We start from the raw sequence: 17,243 nt of genomic DNA, 5'->3' as shown, positions 1-17,243 counted from the left end.
ATCAGGTTAATTCTGCTCTGTCTGTTTTTTTGTAAATAATAATTGCATTTCTTTTTTGCTGTTGACTGGACCAATTTTTAAAAAGCGCACATACTTATAAAAGAGTAAAACAAGAAAGATGTCATGTGGAGCACAATACTTGCAAAATCCAAAGAAACAATAGTTGCTATGGAAACTGCAATTTGGAAATTTGACCTCTCAAATGTTTTACATGATTGTTATGTACAACAAGTTTGGTTTATACATAAATTTCATTGCTGCCTAATAGGTGTTTTACATATTTTGGATGACCATCATCTTGACCTTTGACTAATTACCTCCTCCACCAAAGGCTGACGGAGGTTGTTTTTGACTAGATTTTACTCCCATATCCTGCACATCTATCTATAATTCCAGCTGTGTGTGTGTGTGTGTGTGTGTGTGTGTGTGTGTGTGTGTGTGTGTGTTTGTGTGTGACCACTGTTTCTCGACAACCACTAGTCCAATCTAATTTAAACTTGCCAGCTATATTGCTGGGGACCTGAGTATGTGCCTTTTCAAGGTTTGATATCAATCGGACAAGTGATTCCCAAGTTATGACAAAGTTAGAGCACGTTCCCCATTATGGGTTACAACGTACGGACTTCCGGATAGTGATGACTTATTGTATTCTAATCATTTCTCGATTTCTTATGCGCATTTATAGATAAACACAATGCCCCAATCCAGTCGTCGTTTACGAGAGCGAAGGAATGGCCTGTGTGGTTCTTTGAAAGTTTTTTTTGTTTTTTTGTATATACGTCTTTTTTCTTTTTCTTTTTTCTCTTTGTGTTTTCCCTTGCGATGAGATTGCGAAAAGGCAAAATACGTTGGCGCTAATTGAATAATAGGCCATTAAAACTAAATTGCGAGTAATCGTAACTGCGATATGCGAACTTCCGGACAGTGAAGACTTAACTTCCGGACTTCCGGATAGTGATGACTGACTGTATTCTTTCTCGATTTTTTTTTCTCGATTTATCGACCTACTGTATTCTTTCTTTCTCGATTTTTGTACTTTCTCGAAGGAACGGCCTGTGCTGTTGTTTGTGGCAAGCGGTTTGAAAGTTTGTTTTTTTTGTTTGTTTGTTTTTTGCATGTCCAGGCACGCATTCGTATGTACAAATAAGCTGTGTAAGTTTCAATTTGACATCTTGATAAATCATCGAGGTATGGCAATAATATAATCACAAAAAGTCCCATTGGATTATAATGGGGTGATATTGTTGTCATGGAAACCAATGACACGTCAAAATGGCTGAATTCATTGTTCTGATTTTGGTTAACCAATTCAGTGATCAAATATGCAAATTATATTCAAATTTACAATTTCCTGGAATTTTGACCTCAAACATTGGGCTTCGTTGATCCAATATACAAATCCTGTTCAAATTTCAAGTTAATCGGATGAAAATTGACGATTCTATGCGACCTTGATCTTTGATCCTTCGACCTTTTGACCTCAAAAACAATAGGCTTGTAGGCTTGGATTGGTGAACCAATTCAGTGACCCATTATGCAAATTATGTACAAATTTCAAGTCAATCGGATCAAAATTGAGGATTTTGTGACATTGACCTCGAAAAGAATAGGTTTCTAGTTTTTGACTATCTCCACCAGTTGGTTCGGTTTCATGAAGATCGGTTGCAATTGCGAACTGTCGGTGACTGACAGCTAAACAAACGTACTCGGGAAACGAAGATACTTGTGAATCTTCAATTTTCACAAATCGCAATACGGTTTGCTGCACAAGCTTCATTACAAGCAATATGCATCTTACAAGTGGTGTTGTAATACTTTAAAGATCCATTGTCCAATACTTGAAAGAATATATTATGCACTGCATTGGTATGGAAAGAACAACTCTACTGACAATCTAAAGAAAATTAGGAATAGAGGGAAAAATAGAACTAAAATCATGAGAAGGTGGAAGGCAAGATGGCTGTCAGGATGGCCTGCAGGAATCTAAGCACACTCCCCTCTTGAGCTGTCTAGCTGAGGTCGAATCCCGACCCAGCTATAGACTATCATCCCAGTGTTTCACAGGCAAGGTGATTCATTAATGTGTATGTTGTCCCTCGGATGGACGTTAAGCTGGGCGGTTCCGTCTGTCATCATAAGTTGGGGGATGTTAAATTCCAAATTCCTGCCCTAACCTCATGCTGAGAAGGCAATGTCAAACCACCCAGTTTCACCCTTTCCAAGAATCAGAATCAGAATGTATGAATGGTTGTTTTCCATAGTCAAAGATGGCTGTTCATTCGTAACTTGATAACAATAGCCAGGAACATGAATTTGTTAATAGTGTCGGAGCTACCACCCAGATAGCAACCACACCCTGAGATAGCAAGCAGTGTAAACTGATGTCCAGGAGGATGCAAGAAGAGCAGACCACTCGCTCCTCGCAGTTTGAGGCAGGAATTTGTCGCTTGTTTGTCGTGCTGGCGATAAGTCTCGCTTACTCTTCACAACGACTCTGTGGAATCTTTATCATCAGCAAACTTGTGATCGCAGACGAGACAACGAGCTTAACGTGTATCTGAGGATGGCACACACATCGATGCCTCGCCCTGTCTGCGAGACTCCAGGATGACTGTTTATAGTTGGGTCCAGGTTCGAGCTCAGAGGTGAGTGTGTACACCTTTAAGCTCTCCTGCAAATCCAGAAGGGAAGTAAAAGCAGAGGAAATGAAAAGGTTTCAAAAATACAAAAAAAGAACAAGGACATAAGGAAAATTGAAAAAAATCCATCGAATTGGGAAACTTGAAAAGCTTCATTTTAAGGAAGGTCCACAAGAAGCAACGACGATGAAAACCCAGAGGTTTTAAAGTGTCACAATGAAAATAACTAACAAGGAAGAACGTGAAACCGATTTAGAAGATCAGTAAGTTACATGGTTACATCTTATGATTACTTCTTTTCACTCTGGAATCCTCAATAGGTTAACAGTGCACACCTCCAACCACAACCTTTAAGCTCTTCTGCTCTTACCAATGTTATGTAGATGACCTAGTCCATTTCATTATTATTATTTTTTATCTAGTCATCAAAGGCTCACAGTGGTACTTGGACATTAATCATAATTTTTTGGAACTGTGCATGCACGACAAAGACATTAGTCAACACCAGTGTAGTTTTACATGAATTACAAGATAGATATGGGATTTGAACCTGGTTTCTCCAACATAAAGAACCAGTGGCTCAAGATGCATAAAACAGGGCATCCTGTTGTGTTGTACATTTATAAGTCCGGTAACATCTTCCTCATCAAACATAATTTAATGCTGACCTGTCCTAAACATCTGTCCTCGCATTCTGTTAGACATCTTTGCCCTCTACCTGTTGATGAAATTTTGTTGATATTGTTTGCCACATAATCCCATTGGAGAAGTGGCGTTGACAGGATAGTAGTGTCTCCTCACCTTTGTGCTGTCTAACCTGCTTCGGATACCCGAACGAACTGTGATCTGCCATTTTGATATTCCCAGGAGGGACGTTGCAACAATGAGTACATAGACCTTTGAAGGCGACGTTGGCTCTCCCATCTGCTGGTATTTGCTCGTGGATGTTCAAGATCCGAAGGTACTTTCTGAAAATAAAGGAAGCACTTATGTCCCTGTATCGGGGCCCAATTATACATTCCCATATTGATGTACTTGTGCATTGCACCAGGAGCATACCCATGCCCCCACAACTTATCTTAACCAGGAACCTGCACAGGTGCTGCACACACTTGACGTTGAGGTTCATTGATAGGGTTGTCATACATCAGAGTGTTGAACAAATGGTTGCAGACACATAGGTCTACGCATGTACGAGCATAACCCCTCACGATGAAATTGTATTCGACAGGAGATAAAATTATCGATTTTAGTGCAAACATCCCTTCTTGTTATTGGAAACTCCCTCAACGACAGCATGGCTTGCTAGATCTACCTCTGGAGCACGTGGTTGTTCAGAGTACCGCAGAAGGCAGAGAGGAGAGGCGACCCTGTTTTACAAATAGTTAATGGTTCGTATCCTCACATGGCTGTTTCAGGGAAGTTTCCCACCATCGATTTATGTTCCACATGCTGTTCAAAACCACAGTCATGTCTGAGAGCGCCGGTGGCTCCCGGGTGTATTTCTGGCAGAACGCCTGCCTGTTTCTAAGTAATTGCGATTACAAGGGAGCAAATGGTATCACGTCGAGCACAGTACGAAAAGAGGCCCCAATGGCTAGTTTGGCAAAGCACTTGGTGGTGCCATGAGGCTGGAGACAATCGTTTTTGTGAGACTTTCCAAAATGCAATATATATATATATATATATATATATATATATATATATATATATATATATATATATATATATATATATATATGCCTGGTGTTGGCTTAAGAGTTAGGGTGGCAGGTTTGGGATCCTAGTGGGTTTAAATCCTACTTGGCTGTTGAATTAATACCAGATGGGGTTGACAGCTTGTCATCCTTCGAAGGTTAGCAAAATGAGTACCAGACCAGTTTGCTGGGATGATTGAGTCATTCAAGTACCCTGTGTCAGAGTGGTGACCTGTCCAGGATTCTGTCCAGGAGATTACTTTAACAGCACTGATGCTCTGTACAGAGTAAGGTTCTGATGGATGGGTTTGAGTTCAGAGGTGAGTGTGCATACCTTTAACAACCTTTATGAATACGAGTGAAACAAACTGCTCAAGTAAATAACAACAACAGTGTCATTTTATAGGATCAGTCAATACCTTGTGTGTCCACCTTTTGCCTTCTTGAGTGCCATCACTCTTTCACCCATGCTTCCTGTTTTTGACTGAAGCACTCTGACAAGAATATTGTGCCAAATACCCTGTGGTACATTCCACAGGTATGAAAAGTGAGTTGGGTTCCTCTTGTTCTTCTCTCTTTCCAGATAATCCTGTATGACCTCGATGGGACCCATGTTCTCAACCTGGGGTGGCCATTATAACACTTGGAATGCACCAACTGTAACCTTGTTCCCCAAATACTCTTTTACTAAATTGGAATTGTGTTTTAGAAAGTGTGTTTGAAAATTAATCCTCTTCCGATTACACAATTTCCACAAGGAACTGCATGATGCTGCAGTATCTGCTTGTACTTCTCTTTTATTAGCATCCCATTGTTATTTATAAGTTTTCTGACACCAAAAGCTGAGATACAACCCAAGACAGTCACAGAGCCTCCCCGGGTTGAACAGTAGGCTGCAAACATTGCATGTCGTAACGTTCTCCAGGTCTTCGGCTTACGAACTGGCGTCTCTGAGATAGAAAAAGTTCAAACTTTGATTCATCAGACCAGAGTTCCCAATTCCATTGTTCAGTCACCAAATCTTTGTGTTGCCTTGCAAATTTCAGTCTTTTAACCTTATTCTGTGGTCTCAGCAGTGGTTTCTTTGCTGCAACTCGGCATGGAGACCTGCTACAATCAGCCTTTTGCACACAGTGCGAGACGAGATGTTAATGTTCAAGCCTGATGTCATGTAATTTGTCAGCTGCTGACTTGATTTTCTTCTATCATGTAAATTGAGCAACTTCACGTGCTCGTCTTTCCTTGGGGAATGTTAAAAGCAGTCAACATACAAATGAAAAACCGAAGATCCACTCACATCTCTCACCTGTGAATGGAGGGCATAACCAATTATCTCTCACCGAATCACTTTTTTGATGTTTACACATGGTACATGCTTGGGAGCCTCTATGGTGTGCATTTCTGGCTGTGCTGTCACTGGTGATTCGCCAACAAGCAATGAAACTGGTCCGGCAGGTGATGGAGTGTGTAACATTGGGATTATCAGGTGTGTACTATTTGTGAATGTCTTTACAGCTGTGGAAGAACTCTGGGAAGGCTTTGAAACAGCAAAGCTCTTACCTTGTGTTGACCTTCTTGGATGCTTTATGCAGATTCTTTGGATAGAATTGCATGGGAGGTTTCAATTTATTTATGTAATCCAAGCCACCTGGGTTTAGTTGATTAGGTGAGAGCTCATAGGCTGTTCCCTCCATTCACAGGGGAGAGAGGTGGGTGGATCTTTATTGTTTATATATTGACTACTTTTGACATTTGCATGTGGTACATGCTTGGGGGCCTCATTGGTATGCATTCCTGTCCGCGCTGTCGCTGATGATTCACCAATAAGCGATGAAACCAGTCCGGCAGCTGAGGGGGTGTGTAGTATTGGGATTCTCATGTGTGTACCATTTGTGAATGTCCTTATCGCCGTGGAGGAACTCTGGGAAGGGTTTGAAACAGCAAAGCACATACCTTGCGTAGGATTTCTTGGTTGCTTTATGCAACTTCTTCGGCTGGAGGAGCAAGGGAGGGGTCAATCATTTATATAATCTTAGCCACCTGGGTGTAGTCGATCAGATGTTAGCTGATTGGCTATTCCCTCCATTCACAGGTGAGAGATGTGGGTGGGCCTTCATATATATATATATATATATATATATATATATATATATATATATATATATATATATATATATATATATATATATATATATATATATATATATATATATATATATATACAGTATATATTGTTATGAATTTGGAAGCTTACTGCACACAACAGCCAGATCCAATAGATCAGTTATATCGGTAAGTGTGTGTGTTTCTAGTTGGGGTCCCGTCCCGAGTCTAATGGGAATTAAATGTTCGTGCACTGTGGAGTTATTTTGATAGTCAGGGTTTTATTTTACATCACTTACAACAACGAGAATGACAACCCTCTGTTGTCTCCAGCCATTTTCCGCCCAATGGGAGACGAGCAGACCAGAGTCGGGGCGGTCCTTGGCAAGAATGCGGAGCCGTGACATGCCGTCCACCCAATGGGAGTAGGCCACGGGAGCGGACAGGCTCCAAAACAAAAGCGACAAAGGCGATTGATTTGCGTCCAGTCTGCTCGAGTGCGCGTCTCTTTCCGGGTCTGTGGCTGACTGCAATCTTCCGATCTTTTGTCGTGTTTAGAAGATGGGTCCGGACAAATGTCCAGTCTATATCAGGATGCCCTGGAAAGGGCAATCATCACGAAGGTTTGAAGTACAAATCAAACACATTGTGTCCAACATGTTTCTGGCTGTGCAACCCCGAGTAATCTTTACCTCTCGCCGTTTGCTGACGTCAGTCAACAAGGATATGCTACCCACGTCACAAACCAGCAATGTTATTTATTAGTTGAAGTGCCGATGTGAAGCTCGGTACGTGGGCCGCACAACACGAAGATTGGCTGATCGGATCAAACAACACGTCCCGTTGGCGATTTGAAGAAAGATTGTGAGGGTGAGAACACAACCAGTGCGAGCACGTGGAAATATCCAGCAACCACCGGCCACTGTACCTGCTTCATCTGCCATTGCACAGCACCTGGTTGCCAACCTTATCTGTGCAGACCAGTACAATGCAGATATGTTCAGGATGTTGAGCTGAGGTCGGAGCTTGTTTCATTTACGTATGTTGGAAGTAACCTTCATCCTGACCACCGTGTTCCAATACTATGGCGTCAAAAGGAATTTGTACGATCTCTGTGTCTCTTTCAGCATGGAAAGATCAAGGGAAGTACGTTAACAAATGGTGAATGGACCTGAGGGGAGGTCCCCCCCCCCCTCTCTCCAGGATGCGGTTGCAAACGTCAATCATCGACAAACTCTGCTTCAGCCAATGGGAGCTCGAGGTGAAGATGATGAGCCCACCAATGGGCGTTCGGATTAACCGTGATGTCATTACGGCTGAACCAATCAGCGTCTACCTTTATTGAGACCTGCGAAAAAAAGCACACGATTCACTTGTTGCGATTTTTACCCTGAAGAGTGCAGCACGAAAAGCTTCGGTCACTATTATGTCGCATTTGTATCCATAATATATATCCTCTTACGACACAGGGATATGGTACACCTATTTTTAACCGGGGTATACACCAGGCCCAGTACACTGGTACTCATTTCGCCGACCTCGGAAGGATGACAGGCTGAGTCAACCCCCTGGTGTATTAATTCAGTGGTCCAACGGGGCTTGAACTCAGGACCTTTTGGATCCCAAGCCGCTGCCCTAACCACTGCGCCAACACCAGGCTTTGTATCCATATATATTGTTGTGGTTGAGGAAATTCGCAAATCACCATTCATGTCCCGTAGGTGAGATATCTCTGTAAGTATATGTGTAGTTAGGCCAAACCCGTTGTTTAGAGGGAATAAATGTGATTCATTCGGGCTGCGACCCTTCAAGATAGCCGTTTTTCTGTTCTATCTTTATTTTGAACCAACCACGTCTCAACCGCCATCACACAACAACCACCAACCGCAATGCCGCTTCACAACAACAACAACGCCAACAGCCACGACCTTTACCGTCACAACTCGCTCTCGCAACCATCGCATCACCGCCATTCCGAGCGTCACCGTGGCCAGGAACCACCACAATAAACCCTCCACCACCTTCACCTCTCCTCCTTCTGCCGCCATTCCCGCACCGCTTGTGGGCACCGATCCTGGACTCGTACAGGGCGCGCGCCGAGCAGCGGGTGCAAAATGCGGCCTTTCCGGGGAAGTCGGATCAGGAATGAATCACGCCCACTTCTGTTCCGTCCTATCAGCGAGCGCGGGGCGATTTGGCCCCGCCTCCAGGTGCGTCGGAGTAGAATCGATATATGCAAATTCGAGGATCAGGAATGATTCACGCCCACTTTTCCTCCGTCCAATGGGCGAGCGTGGCTCCGCCCCCGAGCCGATCCTGATCCGAAAATCTGCATATGGTTTCTCCTGTGACTATAAAGCGCCGAGCGCGGGGCGAATCGAGTTGGAGAGAAGGGTTTCTGTGTCGGGCCCGAGTGAGAGAAGAGTTTCTGTTTCGAGCCCGAGTGAGAGAAGAGTTTCTGTTTCGGGCCCGAGTGAGAGAAGAGTTTCTGTTTCGGGCCCGAGTGAGAGAAGAGTTTCTGTTTCGGGCTTGAGTTGGAGGGGAGGTTTTCTGTTTCGGGCTCGGGCGAGTTGGAAAGAGGTGTGGCAGCGGCGGCGAAGTGTGGCAGCAGCAGTCAAGACGGGTCTGGAGGAGAGTCGGTCTGTCGGGGTTCGGAGTCTGTCCGGGAGCTGCAGAGAGGAGAAGCCGGGAACGCGGTCGAAGGCGCAGTGGAGTCGCTCGTCGCGGGACCCAAGCAAGCCAGCTATCCTCTTTCCCCAGAGCATCAACAACCCCCCCCTGTTTCCCCCCCGCGCTCTGATAGTGCGAAAAGGGGGCCCCATTCCCATCCCATTCCAGGCAGTGCCAGCGAGGCCCGCGTAGGAGCGCGGAGTCGGGGCGCCGCCGCCATTTTGCTGCTCATCACAAGACGGGTAGGCTCTACGCGGTCTCGCGCCCACAGACCACGTCTGCCCCCTTGTAGTTGAGGGTGGCCCCTTTTTCTTTTGATTTTGAGTATATGTGTTGTCGGCGCCGTCTGTGAAGTAAAACTGTGTAAGTGTTGCCGTGTGCTCGCGTAGTCGGTAGTAGATCTGCATTGTGTTTCTTTTGTTGCAATTGCTTTTGGTGCATAATTGTTGTGTTTCTTTTACATTTGCTTTTGGTGCATAATTGTTGTAATTGTATATGTGTGCTTTCCGTTTGCCGCGGAATAAATGTGCCTCATGTTGAACTGTTTTTCCCGTTTCGCTTCGTCTTTTCTTTAATTGAATCTCCATCTTACTTCACGTAAAGGGTTGGTCGTGGGCTAAATACGCCCAATAATTAATCGAACCGTCGAGGTTGACGATAACACCGCTCGGTTATCCCGATAGTACAGAACGGGTCGCTTAAAGTGGCCCGTGTCCGAAGTCGACCTGCGGCGAGGTGCGATCGCCCGGTCTACCCTCCATGTGGGTACTTAGGTAGGTCGAATTTGGCGAGCAACCCTATCCCACGCGGGGGGCCGATTGGCACGATCGTGGTGAGGCCGAAAGGCCCACCCGTGACTAGTTCCCGGCGTTCGTCTGAGAGGGTCACGACGGAATTGTCCGTCCGGTGGGCGACGTGCCGCGATTCGAGTTACGTGGCCGCTCGCACGCTGGTGGGCGCGAATTCGCAACAATATATATATATATATATATATATATATATATATATATATATATATATATATATATATATATATGTATATTTATATTTATATATATATATATATATATATATATATATTGTATATACTGTATATATGTATATATTGTATATTTGTATATACTGTATATATATATATATATATATATATATATATATATATATATATATATATATATATATATATATATATATATATATATATCTTCTTGTTCTTCTTTCGGCTGCTCCCATTAGGGGTTGCCACAGCGGATCATCCGTATGATCCGCATAGTGATTTGGCACATGTTTTACATCGGATGCCCTTCCTGACCCAACCCTGGTCGCCTCTTACGACATAGGGATATGGTACACCTATTTTAACCGGGGTATACACTGGCCCAGTATACTGGTACTCATTTCGCCGACCTCGGAAGGATGACAGGCTGAGTAAACCCCCTGGTGTATTAATTTCGTGGCCCATCGGGGCTTGAACTCAGGACCTCTTGGATCCCAAGCCGCTGCCCTAACCACTGCGCCAACACCAGGCAATATTAAATATATGTATATACTGTATATATTGTATATATGTATATACTGTATATATTGTATATATGTATATACCCTAAATATTGTATATATGTATATACTGTATATATGTATATATACTGTATATATTGTTTATATGTATAGATTGTATATATTGTATATATTTATATGCTGTGTTGATATATTGTTACGGTTGTGGAAATTCGCAAACCACCATCCAGGTCCCGTAGGTGAGATATCTCTTAAGTACATGTGTAGTTAGCCCCAAACCCGTTGTTTAGAGGGAATAAATGTGATTCATTCAGGCTGCGACGCTTTGAGTCAGTCGTTTTTCTTTCTCTATCTTTTATTTCAAATAAAACCCAACGAGGACGCTCGGTGGGCTTTTCGCGCCATTCTTCTCCACGCTTAGTGTGAGGGGAGAGAAGCGAGGGGAGGGCAGCTGGTGCCCGATTGGTGGATGCGCGGTGTGACTCTGCCAGGGAGGAGGAACGCCCCTCTTCGAGACCTTTCTCGAAGTGCCTCGAAGGGGGGTGGAGCAAAGAACGGGGCGGAGCAACAGGGCGGAGCTCCGGGATATAAAAGTCGGAGACGGGGAAGCAGTTTGGTCGCTCTTTCCTTCCTTGTGGAGGGCCAGCAGAGACATGTTCGCCGCCTCGGTGACCTTCTGCTCAACCCTCGTGACAGCAAAAACCCTTTCCTGACAGCAAAAACCCAACAAAAACTCTAACTTCCTCAGAGAGTGCTTGGGAATTTATGGACCCCCCTCAGCGGGGAGGGCCTTGGTCAACACATCTCGCTGTGTCCGCCTTTGATTGGACAGGGTCCCACGGCATACCTTTCCGGGGCAGGGTTTCGGCCTTGTTTGGAGAAAGCCGACCCTCCCCTCTGCGCGTGTTCGAGAAAGGTCATGTGGGTGAAACTGCCTCGAACATCCTCGGGAATCCGTCTCAGGCAAAGGTGCGCTGTGGACCGCGGACCGAAGGCTGCAAGCACCATGGCACCGTGGATCGTAATGGGCCGAGGGGTCATGCAGATGGGATGGTTGTTAGATGTAATAACCTAACTAAAATAAATCGCAACGCCCGCCTTTGATTCTCCCACTCGACAAAAGGAAGGGGATCTGACTGCACACATACTCAACGACATAACTGACTTTTGGGACATCTGTATGTTGAATGCAAATGGTTTCCAGATCCGTAACAATATAATAATATCATTTTATTTGGAACACTATGTGCGTTTCTGCGAGCTCGGGGGCCCGTTGGTCCATAAGACCAAATTTTCATTTGTCTTCATGGCCTTGGGCGTTTTTGCTCGTCTGACAAGAAACACTTGGTTTCTCAGCCGGAGAGCCTTGGAACCCCAATAATAATTATTAGAGGTCTTTCAGGGTTTGGTGGCCTTAAGGGTCTTGGGGGTTTTAAAGGATCTTCAACGGTCAAAGGGTCTCAGCAGTCTAAAAGGTCAATATGTACATCACAATAGGATGTAATTAATAATCGACAAATGTAATTAATAGACCCAAAAAGCATGACACACACACGCACACACCTCATCCATTATAGTGGATGCTGCCTTTAAGGTTGAATCTTGTCACTTTGACTTCTCTGTGACCCACTTGTTCATCTAATGGAAGTGACCCATCGCTTGGGTGGAGTAATTACCATTCATTGTATCAAGGAATCTGTGTTCACATTGCCATGATGAAAACATGCTTCAATCTATTGTCAACCTATAACGATGTACAGCAGCTTTTGAGGGAGTGATGCAACCTCATGACGTCACAATTGGAGGGTAAGGGGAAGGGGGGGGGGTTGGAATATGTCTGAGCCTTTCCATGACGTTTTAGTTGCCATTCGTATTTGAAGGCCATTCTCATGAAACATCCAAATCACCTGGTCAATCTGTTTGCACACACAAGCTGCTTGTCACAACTCACAATGTGGGCGCGAGTGAAAAAGGCACGTGGTGATGTGGATCAGATTCCAACCCAGGTGAGGGTAATGGAATATAAATCTGTGCCAAAGCATAAACAGACAGATTATAGAGCAGAGGAGGACTCTGACAGAGGATCTGAGATGAAGACTTACCTCCTTTGGTACCAGGTCTGTTCGGAGAATCCTTCGCTATCGCTGGTCAGACTTCGTGTCCAAAGAGCGGTTCCTGAGAGAGCCTCAAATGAGATTTGTTACCTGCATAGTCCGTGAGCATCAGCTGCTGTTGTATGGACATGTGGCTCGTTTTCCTGACGCTGATCCTGCTCCTGAGAACCTCAGTGAGGGAGCCCCATGAGTGGAGGAGGCCAAAGGGATGACTACGTGCCTCATGGTTGCAGCAGGTTGATTGGCATCTCAAGGAGATGGAGATGGGCCAGGAATCTGCCTGGGGGATGGCCAAACGGAGGTCCCTGGAGTACCGACGGAAAGTGGACGCAGCGACGTGCTACTCCGGATTATGCTCCCATACCTAACCTAACCTAACCTAACCTAACCAAAAGAGCTAGACCACTCAGTTATTTTTGCCTGCAACGATGTGAATGCAAACTGCATGATAGCTACTGTCTGAAAAGATTCGGTGCATCATGGTCTACTCTGCTGTTCTTGAACTTCCTCTCTCTGCCATTTTCACCCTGTCATTTGCCCCAGGTCATCTTGTATCTGTTTACAAGTCAGCCAACGACACAACATTACATAAACAAAATGCAGAAATGAATTCCCTGCACTCCGGACTATTTGGCTTGCTATCAATCATTACCACATCCATCATCGCATTTGACATGAAATCCTTTCTTTTCTCCAACGACCTCATCTCAGATCATGAATTCAGCTTCAGACACGGTGGCTGTACCTCTGGAAATGCTGCTTCTACTCTCCCAACAATGGATGGAGGCCCTCAATGTCAGACACGAGATCAGGGCGGTTTCTCTCGACATATGTCGAGCTTTCAAGATAGTCTGGCACCCTGCCTTTCTCTCCAAACTCTCTGCCTATGCATCCTAGGCCAACTGCTCTCTTGGGTTAGGATCAAGATAAAATCACAAGAGTCGGACCGGTCAAACACTTGGAATATGTCTTACAATCCTGACAAATCTCACACTTTCACTCTCTCGCTTCGAAAGGACAGTTTGGAAAACCCTCCCATCTGCTTTCTTATCAATCCTCCCGAAGAAGTTCAGTCACACAAACTCTTGGGTCTCACGATCGGCCATGATCTTTCTCGGGCAAACCGCATTTCAAAGTTGGCCTCCACAGCATTCTCCGTCATGCAATGTCCATCCTTGGCTCACATCAACTCATATCCACCTACAAGGCCTTCTTGTGCAGCTTGATGGAGTATTGTTCTCCACTTTGGGCTGGTGCCCCTGTTTCACACCTTGCCCAGCTTGATGCCATGGAAACCATTGCCTTCAAGATCACTGGAATCTCCTGTGATGAAGCTCAATAACTGGGCCTATCACTTTGCCATCGTGGAGATGTTTTTGCTCCCTCTCTCTGTCTCTCTTTGTGTCTCTCCTCCCTTGCTGGCGGTTCGTGAATTGAGTGCAGTGTCAAGGCGGCTCCTTGTGTTGGGGCTTTGGAGCTGTTCGTGTTTGTGATTTGTCTCCCTTCCCTCCCCTTTGCAGTGTGTCTTTGTGTATTCCCCCTTTCAAGCTAACCCCCTTCCCTATTGAGACAGAGAGTGAGTGAGAGAGAGAGAGTCGAGAGCGGGTTAGCTTGTAGGCCTCCGTCGGGAATTGACGTGGAGGCCGTTATCCTGCTGTTCGGGAGTTAATTGGTTTGGAGAATGTAAAAGTGGATTCTCGCACGAATAAACTTGTGGTAATCTTTGTTTCCACAGTAACCATGGTTACTCAAGTAGTCGAGCATGGGATTTTTTTTGTCCTCCCGACGTGTTTGTCCAGGTACGTCCTCTCGACACGCCGGCAGTTCGGGTTTCCCTCTGTAATATTCCTCCGTTCATTAAGAACACAGAACTGGTTAACAAACTCAACAAACCTGGTTCTGTTGTTTCCTCAGTGTTTCTATGATTCTTTTACAAGGGGAAAAATAACCGTTTAAAACATATCATGTCCTTTCGTCGTTTTGTTTGTCTGATTTTACCGCGTGGTGTAACCTCATTAAATGCGGTATTGCCCTTCAAGGTCGAAGGGTACACTTACAGGGTCTTTGTCTCGACAGTCTCTAGTTTACTTTGATTGAGGCCAATGTGGTCATTTAAAAGACTCCTGCCCGAATAGGTCCACGGATGGAGTCACGAGCCTGGCTGATGATGTACACCAGGATGCTGCTGAGATCACTGTTGCTCCTGCCCGAATAGGTCCACGGGTGGAGTCACGAGCCTGGCTGATGATGTACACCAGGATGCTGCTGAGATCACTGTTGATCATGTTAATAGTATGGGTGCTGAGAGCCCCCACAGTAGACATACAGAAAAATAGGAATAGAACCCTCTCATCTTCTCCCGATCTCAACGAGCCAGACAATAAGGTCTTGGCTGGTCTCCCAACCTTCGCTCAAGAGGTTCGTGAAGGAGTGTAACCCCCTCCTCAGCTCTTCCCTCCAGCTGAAGTAATTCCTCGACCTCCTCTACTTTCAGAGTCGGTTGAGGATCGTGTGATAAATATCCCGTGTGATCGTGTGACAGCTCCCGAGTCTCTTGAGTGTTCTAAGGTCCAACTTCCATGTGAGGTTGATCTTCCTTGTTTGTCCCTTGTTGAACCTTGTGTTGATTGTGTCCCCCCTCCCTCTATGGGGAGTGGTGAATGTGTACCAACTCACGATCTGTCTGTGATTGACTCATCCAGTGAGGTAGCTGAGCCTTATCAAGCTCATGTGCAGCAGAATTCTCAGGATGAAACCTCAGTGTTGCTTGGATGAGCTCGTTTCTTCGGCAATGGATTCTCGATGTAATGATTGTGACTCTGATGGGGGTTCTTCTGTTGCCTCACTAAGTGATGGCGAGGCCGACCTCCCGTCAGTGCGTGTCTCTGAAGATTCCATCCCTCCGACTGAAATCATGGATTCCTTACGAATAAGCTATCGTAAAAGGCGTGGGAAAATTAGCGATTTCTTCTCTGATCCTCGCGCCTTCATTGTTGGCGCTCAAGGTGTTGTACAACAATCTGGAACCCTTCAAGTTTCTGATAATATAACTCGCTTAAAAGATTGAAAAGGTATCTTGTTACAGCAAGGAAAGAATTAAACCCGTAATGGTTGAGGTGCTGCTTATGTGTTCATGAACATGGCTGGTTTGAATATCAATGGTGGACGCAGTCAGCTGGTCGGTCACAGACTGTGCAATTAGCCAGGAAGGAAAAAAACTGATATCCTCTTATGACAAGAGACTCGTGCCACTCCAGACTGTGTGGCTGACTGGCAACAACAGCTGAATGGCACTTGGTTTTTTTTTTAGTAATGCAGATTCTGTGAGTGTGGGTATTGCTTTTTTTTGTTAGTGTACGTTTGTCTGTCTCTCCCCCTATTTTTAAAGAAATCATCCCAGGCTATCTCGCCTCTGTCGAGCGTGAATACAATCAGAAACTATTTATTTTTGTTAATGTCTACGCTGCAAGTGACAGTATAGATGGAGGAACTTTTTAAAAAAAATGATTCCTTTCATTTCTTGCAACACATATCTTCTGATACCTTGTTGTGCCCGGCGGGGGACTTCAACTGTACTTTGAACCCAACTTTAGATCGGAACGGTGCAGAGTCACATCCAGCATCAAGTAGGTCTCTTTCCAATATGATATCATGCCATGATCTTAACGATATATGGTGACAACAACACCCGAACCGACAACAATTTAACTGGTGTCGAGTTTTACTAAATCATCTTTCACTTGCTCGACTTGATAAATTTTACATTTCGAACTCTGCCATCAATCTTGTGACACGTCCAGATGTTGTTCCTTCTGGTTTCTCTGACCATTCCTTAGTAAAACTGTGCTTGTCACTTCCTGGTTTTAAACTCCGCACATTGTATTGGTGTTTTAATACTTCCCTTGCATTGTGAGCGACCCTCTTTTTAAATCATCCTTAAAGGGTTTTTGGGAGAGGGTTGTGTATCTACAACATCAGTTTTGAAATCTCTGTCAGTGGTGGGATGATGCCGAGGTGCAAATCCGTGTCTTCTGTCAGCAATGCAAAATTAACTTCTCTCAAAGTATCAATTAAGTATTGACACCTTGAAACAAGAGATTCTTCGACTACAGGGAGGGGCTGAGGACCTCAGTGATGATAAAAGGTGTCAACTCCTCCATGAAAAACAAACTCTGCTTAAGGAATGAGTTCAAGGAGATGGTATCGATACCTTAGTCAGGCTGAGTCTCAGTGGTTTACTGTCTGCAGACACTTGTTGTAAGGATTTGTTTAAGTTTGAGAAAACAACCAAAGCGAATCAGCAATTACTTAGTCTTCGGTCGAGTGATGGACATATTCTGGATGACAACACAGAAATTGTCCACTTTGTTCAAGCGTATTTCGAGAGTGTGTTTTCTTTTCAATCCAACGATATGCCTGCAATGCAAAATGTTTCAACTAATTTACCGCAGATAGTTGAGCATGAACAACACTTCTTGGATGAAAACATTAGTCTTGGTGAA

The 17,243-nt window shown here is 44.6% G+C and overlaps 1 long non-coding RNA gene across 1 annotated transcript in view; it reads left to right on the top strand.

Moving 5' to 3' along the window:
- Nucleotides 1-2,121: 2,121 nt before the first annotated feature.
- Nucleotides 2,122-17,243, top strand: part of LOC147017565 (uncharacterized) — a 56,139-nt gene continuing 41,017 nt past the window's right edge. Inside the window, exon 1 of the long non-coding RNA XR_015049750.1 lies at nucleotides 2,122-3,600. This is a non-coding gene — a long non-coding RNA (uncharacterized LOC147017565). The remainder of the gene's footprint in view (nucleotides 3,601-17,243) is intronic.

The sequence above is a fragment of the Eptatretus burgeri genome, chromosome 11 (assembly GCF_056783735.1).
Source record: "Eptatretus burgeri isolate ZD-2024b chromosome 11, Ebu_testis_v1, whole genome shotgun sequence".
NCBI classification, from domain to species: Eukaryota; Metazoa; Chordata; class Myxini; order Myxiniformes; family Myxinidae; genus Eptatretus; species Eptatretus burgeri.
This window is presented reverse-complemented; position numbering and strand designations above follow the sequence as displayed.